The sequence below is a fragment of the Electrona antarctica genome (assembly GCF_951216825.1).
Source record: "Electrona antarctica genome assembly, chromosome: 23".
In the NCBI taxonomy this organism is placed as follows: Eukaryota; Metazoa; Chordata; class Actinopteri; order Myctophiformes; family Myctophidae; genus Electrona; species Electrona antarctica.
In genome coordinates, this window is record NC_136804.1 from 5,899,112 (window position 1) to 5,919,625 (window position 20,514).

Below are 20,514 nucleotides of genomic sequence, written 5' to 3' on the forward strand. Positions count from 1 at the left end.
TTGCTGTTCAATCCCTCCGACGCGTCCTGCCAGGGTTTTATCGCGCGTGACACTTACTTTGAAGAGCCAAATATCCGTAATCGCATTTTACTATGAAACCATTCCGTGTGTGTTGACGAAGCTGGTGCTTGTTCTCTCGGTCGGTGGTGGAAAAAGTGGACCGCGAGTATCACAGCGCCTGCTACAGGACGTTGAAAACGCTTGTCTGGAACAAAGCGACCCCTGCAATGTCGCTTCTGGAGATAAAGCCGTCTGGAAACAGAGCAGGCAATGTAAGTGGATGCGCGCGCATCTTCAAAATGGCCGCGGCCATTGGCTCAGAAGCATAACAGAGCTAACTAACGGTAATGCATGTTTTAATACGATCGTATTAAAACATGCATTAAATAATACATCGCTGTTAAAACGGCTTTTCCGAGTGTGGCACCGTACGCTATTTTACGTGTCTATGTTCCTGGCAGGCCTCGTGTTAACAGGTAGAATAATACAGCATATCAAATGTGAAGAGAGAACGCTATGATGACTCATCAGCATAATTATTCCGACAACAGTTGCAGGGGGGCCACGGCATAATGACAGATATTGCTCATGAATTCAAAGAGTGCTGCCGACTGCACTAAGAGATGAACAGTGCTTGAAGCAAACAAACACCACAATATCAAACAGACAGGGGGGGATTTGTGGCCGCCAATAGGAACAGGAAACAAAAAAGGAAGATGACAGAACTACACAGACAATCACTAGGATTAGACAAACAATTAAGTCATCCAATTCAAAATAATGGGTCAGGTTGCTGAAGTGGGTCGAAGTCTTTTCAAGAGAAACTGTATTTAACCACTTGACCCATTCTGGGCGGGAACCACCTTTTGCAGGTCTGCTATTTTTGAAAAATCGTGAAAATATTTATTTCAGAAAACTGGAGGATTTAGAAGATTTTTTTTAAATGTTGAGGTCAGACCTAAATGGGTTAAACTAGGGGTGATCCGATCAGGTTTTTTCACCGATCACCGATTGTTTTTCTTATGATCTGCCGATAGCGATAGGTCCGATACCGATCTTGTGAAATGTTGCAAATTTTAATATTTCCAAAATGATTATATGTCAAAACCCACGTCAAAACTGTTCCTGTGTGTGGGGAGGAAGGGGAGAATGTCACAAAGAGGCAAAAATGATTTTATACTATATATCTGATTGACATTTATACCACTTAAATGGGGTAAAAGATCCGTTTCTCCAGATAGGGTAAATTGCCGATCACAGATAGGGTAAATGCCGATTACCGATCAGAGCGAATATCGGCCGATATGGCCGATCACCGATCGCTGACCGATTATCTTATCTAACTTAAACCCTATACTTAGTTGTCCACATTCCCAAGTAGGAAAGGGCATCGTTTACATTAGGCCTCGTTTTAGCTGGACACGATATTGTCACCGAAAACCGCCGATCTAATTGAGCTCACAACGCAGCCGTGTTGTGAGCTCATAGCATTGACCAGACAGTGGCCTTGTGGTTAGAGTGTCCGCCCTGAAAGTGGGAGGTCGGGGGTTCGATCCCCGGCCGGGTCATACCAAAGACTGTAAAAATGGGACCCAATGCCTCCCTGCTTGGCACTCGGCATCAAAGGGTTGATCTACTAATCAAATGATTCCCGAGCGCGGCACGGCTGCAGCTCACCGCTCCTTGGCTGCGGCTCACACCGCTCCAAGAGATGGGTCAAATGCGGAGAACAAATTTCACTGCGGTAACGTGTGTGACAAATCGTACGACTTTGATACTTTGATAGAAAGCCATCTCCAGAACAGGGATGCAAGGCCGGGTTCAAGTGGTTCATACAGTTGGGTGCCACCGATATTGTCCCTTATCATTTGACCCATTTAGGCCTGACCTCAAAATTAAAAAAAATCCTTCTAAATCCTCCAGTTTTCTGAAATAAATATTTTCACGATTTTTCAAAAATAGCAGACCTACAAGCTCGTAGCGCGCCACTCGGTGGCGCGCTATGAGCTTGTAGATCTATTTTTCAATAGCTAAATTATAACAATGTTTAAAACACCAAAAGGGGTTCCCGCCCAAAATGGGTTAACTGTCCTTTTGCGCAGATCACGCAAACCTCAGCAAAAAGAAAAGGACAATATCGATGGCCTCCAACTGTAGCTTCAAGGTTTCAGGGCCTGGAACAGTAAGCGGCCGCCAGAGGAGTTTATTTGGAGGAGCCGTGTGTGTGGAGAAAGATTCGGTGCTCTAGAGCTGGGGATTGGCAGGAAACTGCTTTTTGACATTCTGCTCACCGACTTGAGGACTCAGACCGGAACATTGGCTGCCTCTGTGTGGCCTTTGTTTCGGGGCAAACTGGTCACTGCGTGTCTCCCACCAGGGGCCCTAGACTTACACCAAACTGGTCACTGCGTGTCTCCCACCAGGGGCCCAAGACTTACAAACTGGTCACTGCGTGTCTCCCACCAGGGCCCCAAGACTTACACCAAACTGGTCACTGCGTGTCTCCCACCAGGGGCCCAAGACTTACACCAAACTGGTCACTGCGTGTCTCCCACCAGGGGCCCCAAGACTTACACCAAACTGGTCACTGCCTGTCTCCCACCAGGGGCCCCAAGACTTAGACCAAACTGGTCACTGCGTGTCTCCCACCAGGGGCCCAAGACTTACACCAAACTGGTCACTGCGTGTCTCCCACCAGGGGCCCAAGACTTACACCAAACTGGTCACTGCGTGTCTCCCACCAGGGGCCCCAAGACTTAGACCAAACTGGTCACTGCGTGTCTCCCACCAGGGGCCCAAGACTTACACCAAACTGGTCACTGCGAGTCTCCCACCAGGGGCCCAAGACTTACACTAAACTGGTCACTGCGTGTCTCCCACCAGGGGCCAAAGACTTACACCAAACTGGTCACTGCGTGTCTCCCACCAGGGGCCCAAGACTTACAAACTGGTCACTGCGTGTCTCCCACCAGGGGCCCTAGACTTACACCAAACTGGTCACTGCGTGTCTCCCACCAGGGGCCCAAGACCTACACCAAACTGGTCACTGCGTGTCTCCCACCAGGGGCCCAAGACTTACAAACTGGTCACTGCGTGTCTCCCACCAGGGGCCCAAGACTTACACCAAACTGGTCACTGCGTGTCTCCCACCAGGGGCCCAAGACTATCACCAAACTGGTCACTGCGTGTCTCCCACCAGGGGCCCCAAGACTTACACCAAACTGGTCACTGCGTGTCTCCCACCAGGGGCCCAAGACTTACACCAAACTGGTCACTGCGTGTCTCCCACCAGGGGCCCAAGACTTACACCAAACTGGTCACTGCGTGTCTCCCACCAGGGGCCCCAAGACTTAGACCAAACTGGTCACTGCGTGTCTCCCACCAGGGGCCCAAGACTTACACCAAACTGGTCACTGCGAGTCTCCCACCAGGGGCCCAAGACTTACACCAATCTGGTCACTGCGTGTCTCCCACCAGGGGCCCCAAGACTTAGACCAAACTGGTCACTGCGTGTCTCCCACCAGGGGCCCAAGACTTACACCAAACTGGTCACTGCGTGTCTCCCACCAGGGGCCCAAGACTTACACCAAACTGGTCACTGCGTGTCTCCCACCAGGGGCCCAAGACTTACACCAATCTGGTCACTGCGTGTCTCCCACCAGGGGCCCAAGACTTACACCAAACTGGTCACTGCGTGTCTCCCACCAGGGGCCCCAAGACTTAGACCAAGCTGGTCACTGCGAGTCTCCCACCAGGGGCCCAAGACTTACACCAAACTGGTCACTGCGTGTCTCCCACCAGGGACCCAAGACTTACAAACTGGTCACTGCGTGTCTCCCACCAGGGGCCCAAAACTTACACTAAACTGGTCACTGCGTGTCTCCCACCAGGGGCCCAAGACTTACACCAAACTGGTCACTGCGTGTCTCCCACCAGGGGCCCAAGACTTACACCAAAACATAGCACTGCTGTCCGGCAGGAACATTACATGTGCAATGGCAATGTCCATATTTCTCCACATTCGCCCTACCTCGTCGTCATACAAGAGTGTCACGCAAAAGTACCGAACACGCAAAGTCTGTATCGAGGCAGAAACCCACAGGGCAGGCTCTTTTTGCAAGTGAATGTGAGATGTGAAATCTAATAAAACATTTGACTGCGTTTTAACCCATTCTGGGGGCGGGAACCCCTTTTGGTGTTAGCATTATGTTGTGCTTTATAGCTATTGAAAAATAGCAGATCTACAAGCTCATAGCGCGCCACCGAGAAACTTTTCCAGAAAACTGTCAGGTTGTAGAAGACATTTTTAGAATCTGATCTCAGGTCAAAATGGGTTAACTGGCCTATTTGATTGATACAGTATGTCTGTCTGTCTGTCTGTCTGTGTGAGAAATCACCCCCACCTCGGGGTCGGCCAGCCTCTGCGACAGCCCCACCACGAACACCAGGTTCCTCTGGACGACGCGCACGCTGCCCAGGTGCTTGCGGTTCTCCGTTATCTTCTGCTTCTTCTCGCTCTGCTTCTGCCTCTTCTCGCTCTTGATCCTCTGCAGCTCCTCCTGTGTGAGCGGCTTGTACACCGCGGGGTCCTCCGGGTAGGGCTGAGGAGGAACAACAAGTACACTTTACTTTAGCACTGTTACTACTTGACCACTTTAAAAACCCCACACCTTGTTTTGTTGCAGATCTACAAGCTCACAATGTCAAACAAACAAAAAATAAAGAATGCTTCTTGTGGACACTCTTGGCTGTCGACTAGCAGTGACTCAGACATGTACCACAAACAGTTCAGTGCCGATGTTGCACACTCATGACCACAAACAGTTCAGTGCCGATGTTGCACACTCATGACCACAAACAGTTCAGTGCCGAAGTTGCACACTCATGACCACAAACAGTTCAGTGCCGAAGTTGCACACTCATGACCACAAACAGAAGTTTAAATTCATGCAAAAAATAAAAAATAAATTAATTAAATCACACCCGTGTGAAGTGAGGGGCTCTTATCATAATACCTCATCATACATCATCTCATTCCAACACAATTAGCGTCCTCACCTTCGTCTTCAACGTTTGTGTTTGCACAAACACTCAAAGCTGGCCATTCATTGTCAACGGAATTCAAACGTTTGTGTTAAGACAATGTTTGTGTTTACACAATAAACCCTCAAAGCTGGACATAGGAGGGGCTAGCGCCCCTCAAAAATGTCAGTGAAATCAAACCACTCCCCAGTTTGCCAAGTAACCCCCTGGGGGTCCCCTCAATTTGAGGAACACCGGGTTAAAAAAAAACCAAGCCGATTACATTTATAAAAACAAACGAATAGACGATCTACAAGCTCACAATGTGCCACAAAGGGAAGGGGAGATTTCAGCTCGTGCCAGATATAAGAAGGGCTCCAAGGAAAAAGCAGTTTAGTTAGTTAGAGCAGTGGTTCCCAAAGTGGGGTCCGGGGACCCCCAGGGGTACCTGAGGGTGTTCCAGGGGGGACCCAGCTAAATGATCATTTGGAACCAAATGGACCCTTATGGGTCTGTAACTCTGAGAGCGTACAAATGGAACCAAATGGTTCCATTTGTACGCTCTCAAGAGTTAAATTAGCATTTGATTTTACAATATAAATTGGGGGTCCCAGAGATAGAAATGCCATTAAATTGGGGTCCGTATAGACTAATGCTCGTCAAACTGGGGGGGTCCTTGAAATTAAACTATTAGAACCGTATAAATCTTCTCTCACGGGGGGGGGTCCCTGGCATATCATTTCAAATGGGGGGGTCCGTGGGGCTAATTAGTGTCAATTTGGGGGGGTCCATGAAAAAGTGGGAAAATGGTAAATGGTAAATGGTGCCTTTATCCAAGGCGCTTTACATAGATTGTGCATTACATTCACCCATTCATACACCGAATGCGGCGGAAGCCATGCAAGGTACCAACCAGCACATCGGGAGCAATTTGGGGTTCAGTGTCTTGCCCAAGGACACTTCGACATGTAGACAGGAGGAGCCGGGATTCGAACCGCCGACCCATGGATCGTTGGACGACCTGCTCTACCTCCTGAGCCACAGTCGCCCACCACTGAGTTAGAGACACGGTGGGGGGGGGGGGGGGGGGGTTGTTACCTTCCTGCAGGCGGGACAGAGGCCGTTCTCGTCGGTGCGGATGCGGTGCCAGCAGAAGCGGCAGATCTGGTAGCCACAGGTGCAGGGGAAGAAGTTGACGTCGTCGATCTCCAGCGGTTCCATGCACAGCGGGCACTCCTCCATGGGGTCCTCCCTGACCTCCTCCTCCTCCTCGGGGATTCGGGACATCCTGTGACGCGACGGCGGCGTGGCGGCGACTTGCAGCAGAGCCTGGTGGGATGGCGGGGGATGTTGGCGAGGGCGGGGCGGGGCGGGGCCGGGTGTCGTCCTCTAAGAGAGAGCAGAGACGATTGGACGTGTATTGGGGGGGGGGGGGGGGGGGTGTTGACTGTTGTCTTAACCCATTTTGGTGTTAGCATTATGTTATGCTTTAGCTATTGAAGAATAGCAGATCTACAAGCTCATAGCGCGCCACCGAGTGGCGCGCTATGAGCTTGTAGATCTGCTATTTTTTAAAAATCGAAGAACGACTGACATAGAAACATCGCTTTTTCAGAAAACTGTCAGGATGTAGAAGACATTTTTAGAATCTGATCTCAGGTCAGAATGGGTTAAAATAACTGCACCTAATGATTTAATCGTGTTTTGGGCATTGAGCGTTGGGAGCATGAATACACATTTAATTTCCGTTTTGCCTTTTTAGGCTTTGTAAATTAAAATATTGTACAGAGCAGATATAACGATTAGATATACGAAGCCCGTTACTGAAATATACATAGAAATAATCACAAATAATTATGGTCAAAACAGGCCATATATACTAAATTGTATACAAATTCAAAAACATATATAAAATAAAAAAAAACAGATCTACAAGCTCACAGCACATTACAACGCAAGCTTGTAGAGCTGCTATTTTGGGGGAAAAGCGTGAACATGGAAATAAAAACAGTTGGATGAAAAGAACAGACGATTAGTCTGTTCATTTCAGCCAAATGTTTTCATGCGAGTGAAATGAAAGGATTCTAACCATTATGTAGAATAATTTTGATCAGCTCAAATAATTGCAATCAGACGATTTAGATGATGTAATAATTGTGACAGCCCTTTAGTGCTGCCAACGAATATTCCATATTCGAATGAATATTCGAATGTAAAAAAATAAAATAATCGAATATTTTAAATTAAGATTCAAATTAAAAAACAATAAAATTGCTGTGCGAGTTCTGGCGAGACTCTGTGCCACGTAAACTAAAACATTATACAAAAATTAGGCTATTAAGATAATTATGAATCATTAATTTGATCTCGCAAGAGTGCATTTCTCAGCACCAACCGCTGCCCATACAGGACCGGACCATATATAGATAAAGAGAGAGAAGGTTTTACAGCATATTATTCTGCAAAATTCATATCATATTCATATTAAAAATCATATACATTCGAAATAATTCGAAATTTGTTTTTGAATACGTTTTTAAAAAGGAATATTCGAATATAATTTTTGGCCAATTCTGGCAGCACTTACCTAGGTGGGGTTGGCGAGAGCAGGGTGTCGGCTTCTAAGAGAACAGATTGATGACGAGGAGACTGGGTGGTGGGGGGGTGGCTGAGAGGAGGAGAGAGAAGAGAGAGAGAGAGAGACAGTCAACTAAGGTCAGCCTTTATCTTGTATGGTGCCTTTTTAGACAGAGAAATTCAACACGTTTCACAGGAAACATGATAATACATACAGCGAACGACAAGAGCAGAATGGAGCAGATTTCCATACAAATGAAAACCTCTAATTAACATCCCTGTCCATGCATGAGTGGTGTGACGGGGCGGGATGTGACATCTGAGCTCAGGGAGGGACACAATCCCTGCATATGCCGGAGAGACGGGTGACAGCCGGAATGTAGACGGCAACCCAGGAGCAGTATGGGGTTAGCGGCGCCCCAGCCTGCATCCACCGTGAGGAGGAAGCCCAAAAAAACCTTCGATGAGGCCTTTAGGAGGGCCATTCGAGCCTGCAAGTGGAGCCTGCAGTGCTACCGTTGCCCAGGTGGAGCCTGCGGAACAATTGCGGCTCAAGAATCCAGTAATGCACCACTCCTGAATGAAGTGTCTGGTGCTGGGAGTCTGGTGCAACGCACAGGTCCTGGCTGTACTCCTGGTGAGAGCAGGAGTGGACCTGGTGAGACGTAGGAGGGGCCCGGACCGGAGGCAACCCACAGAGCCTAGTCCCTCCACATGCCAGAATTGTGCCTCTCAGTCCCGGCATAGTAGTTCCGGAGTGGATCCAACGGATTGTGTGGCCCTGGTCTTTCCCTAGCGGGTCTGATCGAGGGTAGCTACTGGGACGTAAGTCGGGACTTGATCACCCCGGCTGGGTCACCCGAGTGAAGGGTATGATGTTCGCGAGACCCGGAACCCCGATGACCTTGAGATACATCACTGAGGATAAGTCCCAGGTGCATCCAAGCGATGTATTTTCGTTCTGAGGTATTCTGTTTGTAGTGACTCATAGGAATAGACTATGTGACAACCAGGTCATAGTCTGGTGACCACCGGAGAGACGGGTGACAGCCGGAATGTAGACGGCACCCCGGGAGCAGTATGGGTTAGCGCCCCAGCCTGCATCCAAGCCCAAAAAACCTTCGATGAGGCCTTTAGGAGGGCCATTCGAGCCGCAAGTGGAGCCTGCAGTGCTACCGTTGCCCAGGTGGAGCCTGCAGAACCATTGCGGCTCAAATCATTTTCAAAAGGTTATTTTAGACTATCTAGCGATATATACACACATTGATTTTGTGATACGGACTACTGTAGATATCGTAGCGTCGTGATATCACATTAAGCATCGCCTTTCCCCGTTTTTAAATCACATACTGTAAGCCTCATTTCTACTTCCAAAGAATTCCCAAAATACAAATTGTGTGCTTTTGGACTTTGGTATGCATTTGTGAGGTAAACAATATAGACCTCGTCCATGGCCTTTCTTCTCCGTTTTGAAATCAATACGAAGCCACTCGGTGGCGCGCTATGAGCTTGTAGATCAGCTATTTTTCAATAGCTAAATTATAACATAATGTTTAAAACACCAAAAGGGGTTCCCGCCCAAAATGGGTTAAAAGGGTGGCATTTGTTCAACCTAGTGGAAATGTTACGTGAAAAGTAATTGGACACACCTGCAAACTTTAGATGTCCATCTTAGCCAACCATGGTAGAATATAAAGAACTGAAAAACTTGTTTCGTTTAATGACTATAGATACTGTCAAAAAATGTGTTTTGCAATAATCTGCCTACGGGTGGCGCTATGGCTGCAACAGGTCCATGTTAAACATTTGGGGCAGAGCTTCTGCTCCGACATCTGGGAGTAGTGTGTGCAGTTAGTTTCGCTGCGAGCAAGCCAGCGGTGCCGGAGATGATCTGTACACAGACGGACACACGGAAGGACGGATGGGTGCTGGAAATCATAGTCTCCCCATGCCTTCGGCCTGAAAACGTGTTTAAACGTCCTACTAAGACTGCCGGCAAGTTTAATAAGAAGCCAATGACTGACTCACAAAACTGAAATGATAGAAGGAAAACTAAACAAGATGGATCCCAGGGCTGGAATACTAACTCACCAGCCAGTCTTAATATAATTAATTATACCCATAGGGGAAGAATCATCATATAAAAGTATCATGAAATCAGACAACAGGCGAGTAAGAAGGCTCAGCTAAAGAGTGTATTAAAAGTGATGCTTCAATACAACACACATGTTTAATAACCCAGTCTTGGCGGGTGTTTTCAGCATTATGTTATGCTTCAGCTATTGAAAAATAGCAGATCTACAAAAACAAAAACAAAAACGACATATTTTTCAGATGGGGGTCGGCAGCCAAATACATATATTCTTTTGGGGTCCTGGACATGAAAATGTTTGAGAACCACTGACATAGAAACATAGGTTTTTCAGAAAACATTTGTAGAATCGGTCTCGGTCAAAATGGGTTAACCCATTTTGGGCGGGAACCCCTTTTGGTGTTAGCATTATGTTATGCTTTAGCTGTTGAAAAATAGCAGATCTACAAGCTCATAGCGCGCCACTCGGTGGCGCGCTATGAGCTTGTAGGTACCGTCCTAAAGTCGGCTCTTCGGTGCTACTGAAAATTTCTGACGAGCCGAAATCATTTCGGCACTACAGCACCGAAACAGCGGTAAAATAGGAGTATGAATCGGCCCTTAGTCTTGTTGGTTTGAAGGAATGTCCTGTAAATGGAAGGGTTGGGGCGATATGGACCAAATCAATTATCACAATATATTTTTACCAAATACAAATTTCATATAGTCAAAAGTTAACGAATTGTGATGATTTAAAAGTTATTTTATTAATGTTGAGCTTGTAGATTGGTTATTTGCTATTTGACAAGTCATTTGCTATTTGACAATTTCTAAAAGTATAAAATACGGTTTAAATGATAAAAACCAGGAAAAGACACTTATGCCATATAACAATGGTACAACACCCACACATTCCCAGATAATATCTACAGTAGTCTCATATCACAATATATATATTTATTTTTTTAAATCAACATACTACTAGCTAGTTTCCTCCCACAAACTAACACATATACGTTGTGTTATGAAGTTATGAACCTATGATTACATACCACACAACGCAAGCTCATGGACATAAGAGCTGTGAGTGCCGTGGTGTTTCGAAACTACAGATAGGTCAAATGCCGCACCCGAAAAAAAATATGATATATGGGTCAGGGGCCCTGACCCATATATCGGGCTGAGTGTATTGTATGGTTCCGATTCGGATACAGAATAATGATGCAGTCTGCATCAGAGTTACCATACTTTACACGGCATGAGTTGTGTCCACTCCAAAGTGTTGGGGGTTGTGCGTTGATGCGTGTGCAACCAACTTCCCGACGTATGCCTTTATTGCACTTTGCGAATTAAAAGGTATATTCAGTGATTTTACTTAATTCAAATATCACTTTTTTTTTTTTTTTCTGGATAATCCTCCCTACTATAGAGTGTGCTGACCATATAAGGAGTTCCTCCCTGTCCCCAGTGAGCCCCTGGGGTCAAAAAAACCCTAGTTTCAGTTTTGGTGCCTTCATCCAATCAGGATGAGAGGGGCCTTCCTCCAATCATGATCGACTGGGGGCGGGCCTTGGTGCACATGCTGTTGGCCTGTTGCACTTCCCCCCCCACTGTAGAGCGTGCATGTGCACATTTTGTTGCCGGGGCGGACTGGGTGGTTTTCCAAATCACCCAAATCACTGAATGCTCCTTTAACCTTTTCTGACTCCGATTATTGATGTGGGTCCAGAGATTCACCAGAGGGCCATGTCAGGAAGAGAGACCAGCGGAGGGGGGAGGGATCTAGAGGAGGGGAGACGGCTAAAAATAATCACGGCCCTGTCCTGAACTTGGGACAGGAGGGGGGGGGGGGGTGGAGCAAGCCCACAGTTGGGTCTCTTTTAATCCATTGAGACCTGGAACGCATCCATGTCACGTTAGCGTTTAACCACATTAACCATTAACCCATTTTGGGCGGGAACCCCTTTTGGTGTTTTAAACATTATGTTATAATTTAGCTATTGAAAAATAGCAGATCTACAAGCTCATAGCGCGCCACCGAGTGGCGCGCTATGAGCTTGTAGGTCTGCTATTTTTGAAAAATCGTTAAAATGTGCCTCAAATCTTTCCGAAAATTGTCATGATTTAGAAAACATTTTTTTTTAATTTCGACGTCAGGCCTGAATGGGTTAAAGGAAGTCTAGACGGAAAGTGGAAGGGTCTTCGGCCCTTCCCCTCTACTGCCTGCTCGACATGTATGGTCACCCAGTCCATCCTGCTGTGCTCGTGCTGGGACACGACACAGTGGAGCTGCACCGGGGGGGGGGGGGGGAGGCAAGTGCTGCAGATCTGGGCCGGACAAACCTGAGGCTGATGTGTGTGTGTGTGTGTGTGTGTGTGTGTGTGTGTGTGTGTGTGTGTGTGTGTGTGTGTGTGTATGTGTGTGTGTAATTAGCAACAGCAGATTCAGCAGGCCTGACGTTACAGGGTGACAGTGCTAGCTGCTGGGATTCTTTGACCGTAAGCATGAGATTCCCAAGATGGCAGGAATTAAACATCCCATTAGTTAGTTTAGTTTATGCCTTAAACTAAACTAACTAACAGCTTGTAGATCTGCTCACAAGCAGCCGCAACGTAATAACAAAGGGCGGGGGGGGGCTCGGGGGGGGAGACTTCACCTATAAGGCCAAGCAAAATAAGTCATTTTCGGGCTGTGTCGGTAGGGAATTTATTTTATTATTATTTTGTATTTTTATTTTCGCGGGAAGGATGGGTCGCAAGGAATTTATTTTATTTTATTATTATTTTGTATTTTTATTTTCGCGGGAAGGATGGGTCGCAAGGAATTTATTTTATTTTATTATTATTTTTTCCCTACGGCAATGATGGATAGGCTTCTTTTTTAATCACTTCAATATTTGCCCAAGTATAGCTAGCTAGTGCTACAGGTTAAAAGACAAAAAAACATAGCTAACGTTAGCTAGCTAGCTCACACACACACACACACTACACAGTAGTTATTCACGGGTCCAAAAAAATGGTTCCGAAATCCAAAATAAATCTGTGACATTCCGAGAGACCCGACTCAGCCAGGCAGACATACATGTGGACAGACAGACAGAGAGAGAGGTTCTGTACAGGCTGCGTGCTGCAGTAGAGAGTGAGAGAGAAAAAAAAAAAAAAACCTTATATTAATTTGATTTGAGCATTGCTAGTTTGCTTTCACCTCGTTGAGGTCAACACTGTCGGGATCCGTATATAAAGTATAATTGCACACGCCGGTGTTTTCATTCAAATCAGCGCAAGAAAAAAATACCAGTACACAGTAGCGTCAACTGTCAATCCACCCGTCGTGCTCTCCGGGACAGAGAAGCCGACTTTTCTCTCTCGTAGTAGCCTAAAGTACGTCGTTAAACAACTTGAAAAATGTTGGCTTTGGGCAGGTGTAGGCTATGTTTTGTTGGGCTGCATATATATCCATATAAGACCTTTTTGGTCTGAGTGACTCGGTCGGATTTTCACTAAATGCCAATAAAATCTTTTGGGTCGTGCATATTTAATAGAGTCGGTCGGCAACCGGAGACCAAAGTAATATTTTGCGCGGCCTAACTAGATAAAGTGCCCCTCGGGGCACAGGTCTCCACCAGGGCAGGTCAGGTTGTGGCCTCCTGGTGGCGCTGAAATAAGCCAATGTGAAAAGGGTGTCATTTCTTCTTACGCCATTGGATGATTTGAGGCATTTTGTTCAAAAAATGTGTTTTGCAAAAATCCACCTGTTGGTGGCGCTACAACAGGCCAATGTGAAAAGGGTGGGAAATATTCCTCAGCCTATTAGGAAAGTCTGTGAAAGATTTCAATTGCACGCTGCATTCATGATTTGAGGCTTTTTGTTCAAAACGGGCCAATCCTGCAAACTTTGAACGCCATGTTAGCCAATTAGGATGGAATATGAAATATCAGACAGATCCGTCTTGAACACATGACTATAGAGATACTGTGTAAAAGTCGGCCTCCTGGTGGCGCTACAACAGGCCGTTCTGGAACATTTGGGGCAGAGGTTCATCGTTGGCATCCAGGGAGTGTGCAAAATTTGGCATCGACCAGGTTAACGGTGCCGGAGATTAGCTGGTAACAGACGGACGCACACACACATGAACGGAGTGCAAAACAACAGCTGACTAGGCCTTCACGATATTGATATTCTCATCTGCATAACATCCAAATACTTAAAAAAGATATGCAGCTTCTGGAGATATGGGACATTGTATTAATATAAATATAGTGATATATTTTGCAGCGGACCACAGCACACTGCTAAGTCAATGTGTAATCGCTTTGGAGAAATCTGCCTCAACAACTGATCCAATATCAGCTCCATATTAATATCCTTGCCGTTGCCTAAACCATGTGCAGCACGAGTGCTTGGAAAATAAAAAGGCATAAGCAAGCAAACGCATGAGTCAACATATGATGAAAACATGGCACAAACACGAGGCAATAAAGACCACTGAACTTTGAGCCGACATGGTGAGGAATATAGGCTTTTGTCAAGACATAGAGGGGCCACAAACTGTAATCAATTCTATCCCTGGGTGAGGAGAGGAAGTCACAAGTAGTAATACAATCTACAGTCGATGTCTATAAGGAAGTGCAGCAGAGCTCCAGATAAGAGTTAAGTTTGTTTAGTGCAGTCACTGTCCTCTCAAATTAATTTCCATAAAGCAGACCCTCTGAATAAGTACCTTATATTGCAGATCTCTACAGTTCTAACAAAAAGTCATCCCATATTTTAATTGTTGATTAGCTGATCACGCCAACCGATTATCAGAATCAACTCGAGGTGCAACTATCGATTATTTGTTGAAGTGATTATTACCGGTGCATACCGATTACTTTTAAATTAATATAATAATCAGGACGGATATCGATTAACTGTTGCAGCCACAGAAATTACAGTTCAAACGTCCAAGATTGGCATCGTCTAAGAGAGCCCTTGACATTTGTTTATATTTCCACTAAAAACAAATATGGAAACATGAAGCGTAGCTCAAGGAGGACCCTGGTATGACACCTTCTGGAAACCCAGTCTGTTCTGCACAGAGCAACTATGCTGCCAGACAGTCACAGTACATAACCAACCACACACACACACACACACACACAGGCCTAAGGCCGAAGCTCCACTGCACCCATCGGGCGTAAGAGGAAGATGGACATAAAATTGATGTACAAAGTAACATGGACAGAGAGAGGACAGTGAGCGACGGCCTCTCAGTTAGAATATACAATGTGGCGCTAGGCCTGTCACAATTATTACATAATCCCCTGGTCAATTATTCAGTTAATCATAATTATTTTTGCATTAACGTTTCCATTCATCTGTAGAAAAACTGCTCGAAGAAATGAACCGAAATGTCACTGTCCGTGCTCTTAAGCACTTTCAACATACGTAGGGCAAAGAAAATTTAAAAATGTGCCGCACACAAGTCACGACACATTGGGAGCTGCTTGCAAGTCAGGTATTTTAGCAATTTCTGAAAATGTTTGAATGTTATGACCAGGCCACAGTAGTACTGTGTACATCCAAGTAGTAGTGCTTTGTAAATCCTAAATATAATCCTACAATCCTCATCCTTTATTAGCACAAATAGCTTAGCAGAAACAACGTAAACAATGGCTTCTTATGGTTGTGGTAAGATTCTCAACACTCAGACACAGCCAGCAAGGTCAAATGAGCAGCGCTCCACTCTGAAAGTTATACTAACTACATGTATATAGAGTGCATAACCCGCACACCCCCCAGATTATGGACTAGTTTATTAAGTTATTAATTTGTGTTACATCTGTCCTGTGCCATTTCTATATACAAAACATAAAAGGCAAACCAAAACGTAATTTGTATGTTCAATGCCAATAATGCATCAGAAGCCCAGGCGGTGGCGTAACCGTCTGGGCACCCGACTGGTAATCCAGTCGCAGTGTGCCGCGGGTTCGACTCCCGAGCCCGACACGGCCTTTACTGCATGTCTTCCCCCATCTCTCTCCCGTTTCCTGTCAGCCTACTGTCTGTCCCTTCAAAAAAACCAATAAAAAGGCGTAAGCCGCAAAGAAATATCTTTAAAAAAAAATAATAATGCATCAGAATTATGTATTCATCTACACTAAAATGTCCTGATCATCGTGAGAGCCCTATAGTAGATAGATACATCATTTTAGATCCAGTTCTGGACCAGTTATATCCAAGTCAGGGATGCGCTGTAGAGAGGCAACCTCTTTCCCGTTGCGAGCTGACAGACAGCCTTCCAAATTCCCATCCCTGCTTGGTTATTCAGCTCAGATGGGTGAAGTGAGGACAGCAAACAGCTCTCCCCCCCCTGCGTCACGGCACACAGCCAGGCGTCGACTGCCTACTCATCCATGGACTCTCAGCTTCACCCGACTAAGCAAGCCTGCAGCCTTATTCCGTGACACAGGTAGCCTACAGTATGTACAGAACAAAAATCTGCAGCGACAGTGACAGCATACAATATCAAAGGCTTACTGTCGGGGCCTGAAACACCTCTCTCTCTAGCCCATTTTGACCTCAGATCAGATTCTAAAAATGTCTTCTACTTCTACTTCAGTCGTTCTTCGATTTTTCAAAAATAGCAGAGCTACAAGCTCGTATCGCGCCACTCGGTGGCGCGCTATGAGCTTGTAGATCTGCTATTTTTCAATAGCTAAAGCATAACATAATGCTAACGCCAAAAGGGGTTCCTGCCCAAAATGGGCTAGTCTGCAGCGAAAAGCATTACATTCTTTGCCCCACACTTTCATTTCACATTCTGTTCAACCCTTCTTTGATCAACAGAGGCTTGTTAGCGAGCAACAACACACAGCAATAGTCTCTATTGCGAGAAAAGCCAAGCTGGGTGTCCCCTGCAAAAAAAGAAAACTACTCGCTTTACTTTATTTGTTTATTTGGATGGGACATTGCATATTAATGGATATTAAATATGAATGCAATGTAAATACACCGGATTTAGCAAAGATGCTAGTTTACGATCCGCAGTCCCCACACAAAACATACAATAGAGTCATACTTCATAAATTATTCTATTCACTAATACAAATATCAGTGTTGGGTCAAGCCTGAATCAACACATTCTGATATTAGCCTATCAGTATATTGTTGCCTTGTACCTGTGATAGAATTTACCTACTGAACTGTCAAGTATACACAGTCACAGGCTAATAAAAGGTGTAAGCAAACAAGGTCTTGTTCCTTGGCAGAGAATTTCCTGGATTAATTAAAGGCAACACTAGGAAAGTTATCTGTATTGTATTGTATTGCATTGTATTGTATAGTACTGTATGTGTCATTGTATGTTTAGTTTTACTACAATTTTAAGAGCCTGCTCAGGGACTACAGATGTAAATTAGCTTATGGCTAACTCTGGCACATTTACATGGAAGTGAAAACTGAAATGTTGATTAATGAGCATTGTCAAAGAAATAAATAAAATAAAGACAGAAAATAAAGCCATCGAGATGAGATGCTAATTACACGCGCTGCCCGTGCAGAAATTTGCCATGTACAATTGTGCACTAAACAGAAATGTACTGCAAATGGGCTATGCTTCCAGAGGATCCATCTTGAATCCCTGTAACGCCATCATGAAGTACAAGAGCTGTGTGACAATGTCACAAGTCAGTAAGTGAAAAACAAACATTGATAATGCTGTGCGTGAGCCAGAGACACGTACAGTAAGTGGAAGACGCTAGGCACTCAAATAGAACTGAATTACTACATTCAGCCTCACACACACACTGTAGTGAGGACGACACAAAAAACTCCATGACAGAATAAGAAGACATAATTCGGCAAAATGTCTCTTTAAAAAAAAGAGGAATAAAAACATAAAAAACAGGAGGTGTAACATGTAAACAAAGCTGTCAAATTCTGAGTCAGACCCAACAAAGAAAATGTAGTCTGCAAGTGATGTGTCTTTAGTGTAAGGCAGAGCCACAAACGATGTTGTTTAACGCCACGTCATAGAGCAGCTTGAAACATATCCTATGGGAATAGTATCAGGTGTACTTAGAAATCTCTAAGAAGAGAACACCAGCACTCACGGATATGTCATTTAAGGCACTTTTATTATTTTCTGGTTGGCATAGTATGCTGCAGACAGCACAATAGTATCAGGTATCACTATCAATACACTTTTGCCCAAGGAAGAATAAGTTATCTATGCCACAATACAATTGTGCACCCTCACAAACTGCTGTGACAACCTTTGGCACTTTCTCATGCATTGTTGAGATTCAAAGCCAGTTACCAACTACAGAAGAACGATAAGAATGTGTCAAGACTGCACAGATTGCAAAACTCCAAGAGACTGGCAGATTTGATATGAAAACACAATGAAAAGCTTTTGGCACTGAACTGTGGGAATTGGGTTCATTTCTTTGACAAAACCAGGAGTTGAAACTTCACAACAACCATGTTTTTGACCAACCTACCAATCATAATTAAGTTCAAGATAAAGTATCTCAATGGTCAAAGTAAAAATGTGTGTTCAGCGGCAAACAAATGAAAACGTATGAGGGGAAACAAAAACGGAAGGAAAAATCATTATCTTATGCATCATTATTTGTACTGTCAACTTGTCAAGTATCTTTGATAGGGAAAAAAAACGAATTGAATTGCCATCTGAATGCTATACAACAAGTAACACATCGCAAGTCAATGTCAGGTGCCTTGGGTGACGCGGGTGGATGCTGCTGCAGCTGGTTGGTGAGCCACTGGCCAACTAGTGAAGAGATCGTTGCACAGACATTGGTGACAAATACAAATGTGTGACGCCGGGATTCGCTATTCGTTTAACCGACGTTATGTATGTATCATACCGCACGTTACCATTTGCTTTCATAACTCACGGGAAAACAATAAGAAATGGAACTTCATTCCTTAGCATGTCATCCTAAATTAACCAACACATTGACATAAACTACAGAACAGTTGTAGCTGTACGCCATCACATGACATACAATTCTACATATAAAGTCCAAGGGCAATGCATGAATAATTTCACCCTCGTCCCTCAACCTAGAGCTCCAAACGGCAAACCCAAATAATTTGAATAGCGAATGCAGCGATCGATCGAAGTCACCGTTTTCGTTGCGTCACGAATTTCAGTGTGACCCCCGTTTGCTTGTATTGGGTGTTTCGCTGTTTGCTAGCGTTAGCCCGGCGAGCTAGCCCGTATACTTTAGTACTGTAGCCTCGATCGTCGTGAAATTAAAACACATACGAAACTACGAAGTGAAACTATGACAGACTGCACCTGCCACCGTACGGTCATGTTACACAGATAGGATCTCCACAAAAAGGGTGTCGGAGGGGGGGAGGGGGGAGGGGAAGTACTCACATTATTTACCCAAGTAAAAGTCCGGAATTCAAAATTTACTTGAGTAAAAGTACAAAAGTATTGATATAAAAATGTACTTAAAAGTACCAAAAGTATTCATTACACAGAAGCGTGGTCCCAGTTTAATAGGGATAAGTGGTCAATTGGTTGGGTTTGTAGAATTGTAGTAATAATCAAAATCTACAAAGTAAATAGTAACTACAGTACGTTTTAAAACAATAGTGGAGTAAAAGTATATTTGCCTCTGCAATGGAGTAGAGTGCAGGTACTGAAATTTGGAAATCCTCACGCAAAGTAAAACATAATATTATATACCTCAAACTTGTACTTAACACTCTCTGAGAGCATGGGTATTATGTACTTAGTTACTTTACACCACACCACACCACTGACAGCAGTTATACGGCGCGGCCTGCCTTCCTCCCCGGCGAAGCCTGGGACTGTGTTTACCCAGAGACCCGACGCCGACACCCAAATGGACGGTCACTTTCTTCCCCCACATGACCTGGGTGTGTAACTAACTACTGGAAGATCGCTTCGTAAATATCGAAGGGTGTGTTTGAAATCACAAGCATTTGCTCGTTTGTCTTGCCGTTTAAAATATATATATCTGTGTACAAAAAAGATAACATAAGCTAAAATGATGATAGTTTAGTGGGATACTCACCCTGCCTATATCTTGCTGGGAATTCCTCTCCGGGATAATGGCACCCAATGGGCGGTGGGGGGGGATATGTCGTTATCTATCTAAACTAATTATGACACCTGTTATAGATACGGATCAAATACAGCTTGGTTTCAAGGAAACACCTGCAGGCTGCAGCCTTTTCTTTGAGCTTATGTGGGTGCTGGCTACCTAGTTCTACCAGAAACCACCATCTTACATTAGGAGAGAAGGGGGGCCGACTACTCGACTCACTGAGTCGGCGCGTATGGTCCCAGTGTTACAGATGGGTGTTGTAGTCCAGCGGTTCTCAACCTGCGGGTCGGGACCCCCAGGGTCCCGACCCGCAGGTCCTCACATTATTATTATTATTATTATTATTATTATTATTATTATTATTATTATTATTATTATTATTATTATTATTATTATTGTATTTATTTATTTGATTGATTGATTTTTATTATTATTGTTTGGGGGGGGGGGGGGGTCCTCAGACGACAGTGAAGAAGAGACGATTCTTAAATAAATTAGTTAAGAACGACCTTTTTCATACCAAAAAGACAAAGCAAAGCAAAATTGTCAAATAATATAAGAAAACAAAGGCAAAACATCTAAATGTACAATGCCTCATTCGTCCACTCCAATCGCAAGTGATTATCCTGTTTGTGTGTGTGTGTGTGTGTGTGTGTGTGTGTGTGTGTGTGTGTGTGTGTGTGTGTGTGTGTGTGTGTGTGTGTGTGTGTGTGTGTGTGCGCGCGCGTGCGTGCGTGTGCATGTTTTAAATA

General features: G+C 44.8%; 1 pseudogene across 1 annotated transcript in view; it reads right to left on the bottom strand.

Moving 5' to 3' along the window:
* LOC306916023 (CCR4-NOT transcription complex subunit 4-like) overlaps positions 1–19,965 on the bottom strand; it is a 71,113-nt pseudogene extending 51,148 nt beyond the window's left edge. Inside the window, exons 1-4 of the transcript XR_013792484.1 lie at positions 19,730–19,965; positions 7,610–7,690; positions 6,121–6,411; positions 4,404–4,601 (exon numbers count right to left, since the gene is read on the bottom strand). The product of XR_013792484.1 is annotated as a CCR4-NOT transcription complex subunit 4-like (transcript). The remainder of the gene's footprint in view (positions 1–4,403; positions 4,602–6,120; positions 6,412–7,609; positions 7,691–19,729) is intronic.
* Positions 19,966–20,514: the final 549 nt, after the last annotated feature.